The 12395-nt window shown below is 42.9% G+C and overlaps 1 protein-coding gene across 12 annotated transcripts in view; it reads left to right on the forward strand.

Moving 5' to 3' along the window:
* LOC126267997 (myosin heavy chain 95F) overlaps positions 1-12395 on the forward strand; it is a 380222-nt gene that overhangs the window by 192308 nt on the left and 175519 nt on the right. For all 12 annotated transcript variants that reach the window (XM_049973362.1, XM_049973367.1, XM_049973370.1 and 9 more), the window contains one exon: positions 8355-8389. The gene's annotated coding sequence lies outside the window, so the exon portion shown is untranslated. The remainder of the gene's footprint in view (positions 1-8354; positions 8390-12395) is intronic.

Raw genomic sequence — 12395 nt, forward strand, 5'->3', positions numbered from 1 at the left:
CTGACTAGCTTTCCTACGATGACTGTTGCCGCACCACCCTGTAGCTCCCCTCTCCTTACCGTTGTGTGTGAAGTCGTAGACAACAGTCCTGTAGCCCAAAGCGTCACTGGTGAGATGGTTATACCGAGCAAACAGGCGTGTCTTGCTTTAGCCACTAATCTCGTAATCCTGCTACGATAGCGGGCGACCGGATTTTTCTGTCAACAACCCTGTTATCTATTCGATGCTGCCGATACAACTCAGGAGTCACCCATCGCAGCCAGCAGGTAACCTACGTATTTCAAGCTAAGCTTACAGAATTAATGTTGTGAGGTTTCATATAAAAACCAGAATAATGTCATAATTACTAGCTTGCGATAGCAACAATGCGGATTTCTGCATGCATTTGTAGAACGGTCTTATTGAGAGAGATTTCTCACTGTAAAACTCTGAACACTATTAACCCTGCTCTCTTTTCCTGACTAATTAAGCCTATGACAATTCTTCCCACTGACACTCGGCTATGGTGGACGTTGTCTCTGTTACATACTTTAAAATTATCAAAGAATTGTAAAACAAGTAAAAAAAAGTCCTGTGACTAGGGCCTCCCGTCGGGTAGACCGTTCGCCGGGTGCAAGCCTTTCGATTTGACGCCACTTTGGCGACTTGCGCGTCGATGGGGACGAAATGATGATGATTAGGACAACACAACACCCAGTCCCTGAGCGGAGAAAATCTCCGACCCAGCCGAGAATCGAACCCGGGCCCTTAGGATTGACGTTCTGCAGCGCTAACCACGTTTTTTAATCTAATTTTGTTCGTTTTCGTTCGTTGATCTGACGGGGCGGACGTCGTAAGACACCCGTTTAAGTACATTGTTGATCGATTAACTCGCGTTCGTTTTTTTTTTTTTTTTTTTTTTTTTTTTTTTTTTTTTTTTTTTTTTTATATATATACTACAGAGGGCAGCTAACCCTCTGACCGAACACGCTGAGCTACCGTGCCGGCACCACTGACACTTCTCATTTTGTCCGATTTTGTTCGTTGTATCTGCTCGGGGCGGACGTCGTAAGACATCCGTTTACGTTCGTTGTTGATCGATTAACTCAGTTTTTTTTTATTATAGAGGGAGCTAACCCTTTGACCGAACACTCAGCTACCGGGGCCGGACGTAAAACGAGTGACAGAGGAAAACAAAGATGTGCTTTGAAGCAAATAGAAGTGATACATTATACACGGTCCAGTCACGTTAATGTGGCCACCGCCTATATTTGACGTCGACCTGCGCTAACCGTTCACTGGTGACAGGTGACAGCACTATCAGTGGAGGATATATAAAGCGTGTCAGGGAGACACAGAAATGAAGATCATGAGGAAATGGAGCGATTTATCTGACGTCCAAAAGGGTATGATCATTGCTTTTTGGCTCAATGGTGCACTATTCGCGTGCCAACGTGGTTAAAGTATAGGGTGTATATAAAGTTCGGGAACCCTTTTATATTATTTATTGTACAAGAACTAAACATCGTACATATGTCATACATATTGAATTTTGAAGAGAAACCCTGAAAGTTTTTTAACAAACATTTGGTATGCGAACGACGGGTGACCCGACTCGATTTCTTGCCATACCCATCATCGACTATGGCAGTCGCTTCCCATATTCTCTCCCGGAGCTCTGCTACATCACAGGGTAGAGGCAGTACATAAAACCACCCCGTATTCAGGCCACAAGCGGCCCATCGGGACCAATAGACCGCCGTCTCATCCTCAACTGAGGATGCGAAAAGGAGGGGCGTGTGATGAGCACACCGCTCTTCCGGTCGTTATGATGGTTTTCTAAGACCGGAGCCGCTACTATTCGGTCGAGTAGCTCCTCAGTTGGCATCACGAGGCTGAGTGCACCCCGAAAAATGGCAACAGTTCATGGCGGCCGGGATGGTCACCCATCCAAGTGCCGGCCACGCCCGACAGGGCTTAACTTCGGTGATCTGACGGGAACCGGTGTATCCACTGCGGCAAGGCCGTTCCCCAGAGGCAGTACATAAACCAGATCCTTAATGTGTCATTGTTGGTGGCTTCTTACCGTACTTGGTTGTAAACATCCGACGAACTCCAACATACAGAAAACTCGCTCCGCACCTGAACTCGCCATGTTTGGGACTAGCGCAGACTATCGGCAGATTATCAAACTACGCTGTGATGGCATACATGAAAAAAAAAAAACTTTCAGGGCTTCTCTTCATACTGACATATCTGTACAATGTTTTATTCTTGTGCAATAGCCGCACGTGATTAGCCGAGCGGTCTAAGGCGCTGCAGTCATGGACTGTGCGGCTGGTCCCGGCGGAGGTTCGAGTCCTCCCTCGGACATGGGTGTATGTGTTTGTCCTTAGAATAATTTAGGTTATGTAGTGTGTACGCTTAGGGACTGATGACCTTAGCAGTTAAGTCCCATAAGATTTCACACACATTGAAACTTTTTTTGGACATTCTTGTGCAATAAATAATTGAAAGTGTTCCCGGACTTTATGTACACCCTGTATACCGTGCATGGCACAATGGCGCTGTCCAAAACCAGTGCCGAGGCAACTGCAGTGCCCCACAAACCTTGATGGCAGGGGTGAAAGATGGCTGCGGAGATGCTTACGGACGAATGGACGTCCAGCAGTTGAGCAACTGGCTTCCCAGACGAATCAAGGTGCTACCAACAATGTCTCATCGACGACTGTTCAGCGAAAATTGCGGCGTGTGGGCCTTCGCAGCAGGCGCCTGCTACATGCGCCCATACTGACCGCTGTTCATTGACGACGAAGGCTGGAATCTGCACGCCAATACCGCAACTGGGCGCCCACTGGGGGTGGGGTGGAGTGGGGGGGTAGGGGGATTGATAGGCTTTTTTTTCACATGAATCACGTTTTATGCTCTATCAGACAGATGACTTCTAGCGTGTATGGCATGAAACGTCTCCAAGCAAACGCCCTGCAACAATCGTGGAAGGGTCTAGACCACCGGAGGGAGCGTGATGGTCGGGGGAATGTTTTCGTGGCATTCCATGTGTGATCTCGTCATTCTGGAAAGCACAACGTATCAACACAAATGCGCATTAATCCTAGGAGACCACCATTTCTACATGCAGTTTGTTTTTCCCCAGCACAATGGCATCTACCAGCTGGATAATGCAACGTGTTACACAGATCGCAAAGTGAGTGCATGGTTCAAAGAGCACTAGGATGCGTTTACCTTATTCCCCTGGCCAGCAGACTTCCCAGGTTTACCAAATTTTAACCGAACTGAGTATTTGTGGGATCACCTCGATTGTGCTGTTGGTGGTATGGATCTTCAACCGAGAAGCCCAGCGCATCTGGCCACAGCCATGGAGTCGGCGTGGCTCCACAGTCCACATCCCTGTCGGAACCTCCCAGAACATCACTGACTTTCTTCTTACATCCCTCGCAGCGGTCCGCGCTGCCGAAAAGACTGTTTTTCAGGTTTTTGACAGATGCTCACATTAATTGACCGGTCGGTGTCCTTGGTCAGCGGTATTGCATTGGGACAGTTTTGTGAACTGTAGAAACTCGTCGCGCTGTAGCATATTGGTGATGAAGATTCGAACTGGCATCCACGCAGGTGGTGTGACAGTTCTTTTGGGTGCGACGCACTGTTTTTCTGGCCTAGTCCAAACGACTTAACTCACAAAGGTTTCCAGCACGATATATTAACATAAGCTTCCAGTTTTCCAGTAGCGAACGAAAGCACTTCTCCTTCATGAAGGTTGCCGATTAGTGTCCTGATTCTCGGAAAAAAAGTTTCATTTGACAACATTTATCTGGATGCGAACTGAGATATGGCGATGTACAATTTATGATCAATGCTGACGGTGATTCGTCTGACAGAAGAGGACTTAAAGTGTTCACTATTTTTCTTCCTTACATTTTTACAAATATGCGTAACGACTCTAATACACCACTTTAGTGCGAAAATACTCATCAGTCAACCACATGATTCCGTTTCAGTTTCGATATGGAAGCCAATGCGATAGGGAATTCTCAAAGGATGATAGGCATGTTCAGTTTAGGATAACCAGATATCCAGATCTCTGCCATTCAAAGAAGTCACCACACTGCATAATGAGTGCAAAGATTCAGACACTCGAACCAGCACGACACAACAACAATGGAACAAGTACTTGCGAGCCGCTTTCCAGCTTTTACCGTTCGCAAAAGTAGCAGAACGCAGTAAAAGTACTTCAAAAAACATTCGGAGATCATGTGAATGGAGTCTGATATTAAATTCGTCGCCACAGAAAATATAGTGTTTTTAAAGGCAAAATCTCGTAGCTTGATTTACTTCTACCAGGTGAATTGACGTTATCTTTGCAAAGGTTTATTTTTTGTATTGGTGTAGCGAACAGTACTTGCCAAATCAAGTTTCCCTTCCAAATAAAATATACCCGTCTTGCGAGAGACTACTGAAATCTCCAGGCCTTCAGATTTCCCAAGAAGAAATACAGGACAGTTAAGGTCATATGAACAGGAGCCTGACATTAGAGAGGAAAAGGTTTTAAGACATTCAGGCAGCAAAGAGTTATGTTGTTGACACCAATAATTTGTCTTGCGGAGTTAACGTTCGTCACAGCCCCCCCTCCCTCCCCCCATCCCGGCCTCCACGCCCTCACTCACTCACACACACACACACACACACACACACACACACACACACACTTATATAATTCCTCGTCACCAGGTACTCTTTCCTTCGCAGACTCCGTAGTGACTGTCTTGCTGATAGCACATAACTGACAAACCTAGAAGAAAACAGTTGTAACATGTACCAAAATTGAGGATTTTACTTTTTGAAGCTTGGAAGTAAGATCAATTTTATGAAAAGGTGCATTAGTATTTCTGTCAATAGCCGTGCTTTTGTTCCTAATCAAATATCATTTTGTGCTATTTAAGAAACAGGAAACGCACTTTTTAACGTAGCTGTCAAATGGTCAGTTGTATTAAAACGAATGTCATGAGCTGGTAGCAACAAGGCAATTTTAAGTTCGGGTTCTGCAGTTTTTTTTGTCGACTTCAGACAGAGATTTAAGGTACAAATCATTTGAAATTTTTAAGTTATATTATGTAACATTTATTTTTGCAACTATTTAAGTGTTGTTTAAATGCTATTTGTTTATTTTACTGCACTAAATAAAGCCTGCAGCATTTTACTTTTCAACACACAAAGTCATATACTTTGTGTGTGTGTGTGTGGATTTTTTTTTAATAGTACCCATAAATGAACTGTTAGAGAACCGAAATTTACATTTTGAAAAATTATAGTGTCTCTAATGTAGGTAGATTTCCACATAAAACTAAATTCCATGGTTTAAACGTGCCATAAAAATTCCACTCGGTAGGTGGTTGAGGTTGGTGTGAGGGAGGAGACCAGACAGCTACGTCATTGGTCTCATCGGATTAGGGAAGGATGGGGAAGAAAGTCGGCCTGGAGCTTTTTACGGAAATCGCGGAAAAGCTAAATAGGGATGGCCGGACGCGGGATCGAACCGTCGTCCTCCCGAGAAAGTCGGCAAAATTGACATTCAGTGATGGAATCCACAGATTTCCTTATCACCACAGAGAACGCATTTGGTTTGAACTTAACACTTTTAAGTATTTTATCGGAGAAATAGAAAGATATCCATCACGACTGCCTTGCAGTCTTTGCTCTGAATGATCCTTTTGTTCGATAGTAGAACTGTGATCACTGGCTATCGCAAAATCGCCGGCGTTTTCGGCTATTTCTTGATCTGTACCCACTGATACATTCCTCCATTCACCGACTAAATTTCATCAAACTGGAGAAAGTTAAAACTGACACGTTCCTGCGAACACATTTTGTACTATACTGAAGAAAACAGGTATGTAGTTCACGAGGCGCGATCTAGGAGACTCGAACACATGTCAATAACACGTGTCAACAACAAACAAAGGGGGTCGTGTCACAACATACAACAAAACGTTGTAGGGTTGGCAATTTAAGGAGGGTAGGCGTAGTATGGAAACATTCCGCTACAACTGAACGTTGGAGAGCGAGTTCGAAAATTTTCGTGCGGTCTGAGAGACCACACCTCGTGAGTGAAGGGATACTATTCATTTTATTAATATGCTATTATATTTCATGTGTTTCTTCAAGCATTGTCCCCACATTGGGGTGCCTAGGTAACCTTCATGACAATAACAGTCAATTTTTTAGGTGTATTGAAACTAGTGTACACAAGCCTCAGGTTATCCCCCATTTGCATCCCTAAGTGTCATAATAAAAGCAAAATTAAAATACTGTCGAAGAAGGGCATTTAAATGAAAAGGTACATAATGCACTCTAATCTACACTGAAGAGTCAAAGAAACTGGTACACCTGCCTCACATAGTGTAGGGCCCCCGCGAGCATGCAGAAGTGCCGCAACAAGACGTGGCATGGATCCGACCAATGTCAGAAGTAGTGCTGGACGGAACTGACGCCATGAATCCTGCAGGACTGTCCATAAATCCGCAAGAGTACGAGGGGGTGGAGAGCCCTTCTCAACAGCACGTAGCAAGGCATCCCAGATATGCCCAATAATGTTGACATCTGGGGAGTTAGGTGGCCATCGGAAGTGTTTAAACTCAGAAGAGTGTTCCTGAAGCCACTCTGGAGCAATTCTGGACGTGTGGGGTGCCTCAAGATGAAAACCGAATTTCAGAAACCGTTTTCCCTGTTGCGTTTACATGTTAAGGTCTGAAGCGTGTTTGCCAGCCCACTTAAATATGGCGCCTGGAAAACAGCTGTTACAGTTTATGATTTAATCAGCACAATCGCTATTTGTCTTCCATTAGACGAGGTATAAACAGCTTCAGTCTAATATATATACTTATCCTTCAATGTACATAAAGCTACTCCGTCCATATTAGCCGAAAATATGTGAAAACAAGACGAACCTAACAGCCCAAGCGTGTTTTAAAATCGCTTTTGTTTACATGGGAGCGAAAATCGATTGCAACATTGGAAAACTGGCAACCAGAAGCGAATTGCCAGAATCGATCTTGAAGTGTTTGCATAACCACCCAGTAGCGGTATTGGGAAATGGTTTACGAATCCAGTTTTGGGAGGCCCATGTAAACGTGGTGGGTGTGACATTGTTGAAGACTGCGCTGAATTTCTCACTTCTTGGCAACTGAACTCTTTGCATCTTTTACTTTGACGCAGAACCACTGCAAGTCTCGCTGTCACTGTTTGACATTTCACCCGCTTAATAAATTACCCAAACTAGCACAAAATATTAATGTTATCTGTTGTTTGACAAGACGGTTACGTATCGAGCCATAACATGAAGAGATGAGAATGATTGTTAGACAGCTGACGGTACAGCTACTGGTATAACCACGTGTGCCGGCCGCTGTGGCCGAGTGGTTCTAGGCGCTACAGTCTGGAACCGCACGACCGCTGCGTCGCAGGTTCGAATCCTGCCTCGGGCATGGATGTTTGTGTGTCCTTAGGCTAGTTAGCTTTAAGTAGTTCTAATTTCTAGGGGACTGATGACCTCAGATGTTTAGACCCATAGTGCTCAGAGCCATTTGAACCATAACCACGTGTAATGAGAAATCACACATCATACCCTACAGGAAGCATCTATCAGAAATCCATTGTTAGTTAAATACCGAAGTAATAAGCCGAACTTTAAGGGATACACAACGCTAAAATGAACCTCACTGCATGAGAAGGTTCCAGGGAGGCGCGCCATCAGAAGACGTTCTTACACTCATATAAATTATCTTAACGTTAGCGTAGTTCATTGTTGGGCACGTGCTGTGTAATCGCTTGATAGTGACCCGATGATGATAAGAAGGTAATGTATGCAGAGTTGACTTGCTTCGCAACGCTTTATCGCTCGGAAAGAAAACTAACTCAAAATTATTATATTTTCGCTTATAATCCTTCACTCAGTATCATATATGATACAGGACTTGAGATTAGTGTGCATATGAACGTTTTTATACACCTAAAAACCGTGGTACAAACAGCCAAACAATATTCGCAGAATAACTCATCCACATCATTGTACATCGTTTGAGTTAAGGTGAGGTCATCGGTGGACATTGTTGGAGACACTAACCATTGTCGAAGCAGCAAGCTGACAATAACGACATTCAAATTTAAGTATCGCGAACTGCCCGTCCAGAATGTACTTCAAGCTAAATCCTAGTCATTCGTCGGTAGCACAAGACGCTTGCATTCCGGATACAGATTTTTTTCTGGTACTACGAAACACAATTCGTGGCCATCTTAAACTTTACATCTACCTTGTCCCTATTCTTTCTTTGTATCTAACATTGTTTTCTTCATTGTTACAGGTGAAGGACAGTCCTGTATAACACACCAGCTGTGGGTAAGTTACCGTTTAACGTTGGAGTTGTTTACAAAAAATTTTCTGCTTGTCTTCCACATTTGTATGAACATTTTCGTTCGTAGGACATGCAAAACTCTTCTGCATTTCGTACGAGAACGTAATAATCAGTAGCCTCATGTTCTACCTAATTCAGACAGTTCAATAAGAAGCGATTTGCATTGTTTTACAAGTTTCCTATTTAAACATAAGGTAAAAGTTTGAAATGTTATAACCTTTCTTTTCCAGGAAATATGGCAGACCTTTTACCAGATTCTAATTTCTGCAATGAATGTCGTCAGAAACAGAACTGACGTCCCTTTTTAACGATTATAGTAACTTAATTAGTTCTAACATATTTCAGTTTCGCCCTGTTTTTTATTTGCTTGGTGGACTTCTTTTGTACCAAGTGAAGTTATCTTACGGAGCAGGAATGTAGTTCACTCATCTATATCGGAAACATACATGCTAAATGCGACACCGTTTTGTAGCGTATCTCCAGCTGTTCTTTTACTTTTATCACACCTTTACTTAAGAGAAATGCGCTGTTCCAGAAGCAGTCAGAGGTAGCGAAGGTCTTTGCTACCTATGGCTGATGGTCAATAGTTAACTACTTGATCACATATTTATAACTGCAATGATCGATTCATCTTCATTATTTTGACACGTTTCTTCATTTCATTAATCTTTCTCGTAATATAATGTAGTTCTAGTTTGCGGTAAAGCAACTACCCTTAATTCACGAGATGACTTTTCTGTAGTGTATACAGAAGAGATAGATCTCTGCGACCCCTGTATTCAAACCGAAATTTAAGGCACAACATCATTTGAAATTTTTATATAAAAATTATTTGTACAATTATTTAAGTGATGTCTAAATAGCCGTTGACTTTATTACATTAAATACAGCCTGTAGTACTTCATTTTTTATCACATAAAATAACATACTTCCGTATCAATTTTTAAGAAGTGCACGTAAAGGAACTGTTATAGAATAGAATTTTACTTTCTGAAAAATTATAGTGTCTCTGTAACAAGTAAATGTTCACGTATAATTAAATTACAAGGTTTAAATTTGCGTTTAAAAATTGCCCACGACAGGTATAAGAAAAAGAAGGTCTGCAAAATTGAAATGTAATGATGGGAACTACAATTTTCTTTACCACCATTCAGAACACACATGATTTTAACTAACTCTTTAAGTATTATTTTGGAGAAACAGAAGGTCCCCAACACAGTTGTCTTGAAGATCTTCTGAATGAATCTCTTGTTCACTAGCAGACTTGTGATCATTGGCTATTGTAAAATCGCCCACTTCTTCGGGCGTTTCTTGATTGTTTTACTGACATCTTCCTCCGTCCACCGACTAACAATTTCCTCAAACCTAGGATTGTTAAAACTGACACGTTCCTGTGCACACGCTTCGTACTACACTTGCAGAAAACAGGTATGTAGTTCACGAGACGCGATCTAGGAAACCACAACATGTGTCAAATGGCTCTGAGCACTATGCGACTTAACTTCTGAGGTCATCAGTCGCCTAGAACTTAGAACTAATTAAACCTAACTAACCTACGGACATCACACACATCCATGCCCGAGGCAGGATCCGAACCTGCGACCGGAGCGGTCGCTCGGCTCCAGATTGTAGCTCCTAGACCCGCGCGGCTACTTCGGCCGGCCCAACATGTGTCAATAACAAGGGTCAACAACAAATAAAGAAGGTTATAATGCAGCTGATGGCCAAAGATTGTAGGGTAGACGATCTTAAAAGAATATTGGGAGTATAGAAGCATTCCTTGGTCAGTGAGCGAAAATTTTCGAGCGGTCTGAGAGATCACACCTCGTAAGTACTAAGAGACAGCAGAAGTAGAGCATTGAATCACCGTTACAATAATTACAGCAATAGAACGAAGATTTAAAAGTAACGAATTTCTTAAACCGTAATAAGTAACATACCAGGAGTTTAATAAGTAACAAACCATGATTAAGTGATCAAAGAAGGCTACGTATATAGTGGTTGCGTGCATTCGTGAGATGAGGCAATCAAGTGACAGAGAAAATAACTCGCTGTGTAACGGTAATCTAAAACGTCCTACAGTAAAACCAGCGCGGAATTAATGTTTTAATGACTCTCTTCACCTGTTCATTTTGTTATTTTCTGTACATGATCCTATTTTACAGAATTTAACAACATCGGTAATCAGTATAGTGCGCTGGTCACTGTCTGTAGCTAATCCCTTATACGCTATGTTTGTCCATATAATGTCTCTGACAAAGTTTCTACTAACGTGAGTAAAGGAATGAAAACAGTTGTGTTGTGACATCTAAAAGTGAACACACTGTACCGAACAAACTTCATGACCGACGCGGCCCTAGGGTAGTAGGCTCATGCTAAATCTTCTTACAGAGCACCGCGTGTCTGCACCAGTGAGGCTTCGGATACCAGCGATGCATATTATACACTGAGATGACAAAAGTCGTGAGGTACCTCCTCATATCGTGTTGCACCATCTTTTGTCCGGTGTAATGCAACACCTCGACGGGGCCTGGACTCAACTGTTCGCTGGAAGTTCCCGCCAAAAATATTGAGCCATGCTTCCTCTCAGGCCGTCCATAATTGCTAAAGTGTTGCAGGCGCAGGACTTTGTGCACGTAATGACCTCTCGAATATCTCCCTTAAATGTTCGATTGGATTCATGCCGGACGTACTGAGTGGCCAAATAATTCGCTCCAATTACCCACAATGTTCTACAAAACCAATCGCGAACAACTGTGACCCAGTGAGATAGCGCATCGTCATCCGTAAAAATTCCATCGCTGCTTGGGACCATGAGGTCCATGAATGGCAAGTAGCCGAACATAACCATTTCCAATTAATGATTGGTTCAGTTGAACTAGTGGATCCAGTCCATTCCATTTAAACACTGCCCATACCACTGTAGAGCTACCACCAGCTTGCACAGTGCCTTGTTGACAACCGTGGTCCATGGCCTCGTGGGGTCTGCCTCACATTCGAACCGTACCATCAATTCTTACCAGCTGAAATCGGGCCTCATCTGAATAGGTCACGGTTTTCCAATCGTCTAGGATTCAACTGAAATGTTCACGAGCCCAGGAGACGCGTTACAGGCGATGTAATGCTGTTAGCGATGGTACTCGCGTCGGTCATATGCTGCCATAGCCCATTAACGCCAAACTTCGCCGCACTGCCCTAACGGATACTTTAGTCTTACGTCCCACATTGATTTCGGTGATTATCACGTAGTGTTGCCTGTCTGTTAGTACTGATAAATCTACACAAATGCCGCTGCTCCGGGTCGTTCAGTGAAGGCCATCGGCCACTGATTTAACCGTGGCGAGATGTAATGCCTGAAGTTTGGTATTCTCGGCACACTCTTGACATTATGGATCGCGAAATATTTAATTTACGAAATGGAATGCCCCGTGCGTTTAGCCCCAACTACCATTCCGCGTTCAAAGCCTGTTAATTCTCATCGCGCGACCATTATCACATCAGAAACCTTTTCACATGAAAAATAATACCTCCGCCAATGCACCGCTCTTTTATACCTTGTGTATGCGATACTACGGCCATCTGTATATGTTCACATCGATATCCCACGACTCCTATCACCTCAGTGTATGTCTGAATCAAGTCTGCAGACCTGTATCAAAGTTTTCGAGTTTTCTGTGCTCCGTTTTTCGTAGCGTAATATGAACATTAAAGTCGTGACACAGATGTTAGAACTCATCTCATTAAAATAGCGAAGTGTTATCAAGATGTGCTTGTGAATTTAGAAGTCGTGTATGTAATCATGAGTGACATTTAAGTAGATATGGGAAACAATTTATTATATATCGAGTCACTCTATTTAACGCGAGACGTTGTGGCCAAATTTCAATTTCTAGATCTGAATAGCATTGCAGTGGCTGTAGTCAAGACGCTGGCTGTATTTGTTGATTCGTGAAAACCTTTCTCAGTATAACAATATATACATATTTTTTT

This window comes from Schistocerca gregaria, chromosome 4 (genome assembly GCF_023897955.1).
Source record: "Schistocerca gregaria isolate iqSchGreg1 chromosome 4, iqSchGreg1.2, whole genome shotgun sequence".
Lineage (NCBI taxonomy): Eukaryota > Metazoa > Arthropoda > Insecta > Orthoptera > Acrididae > Schistocerca > Schistocerca gregaria.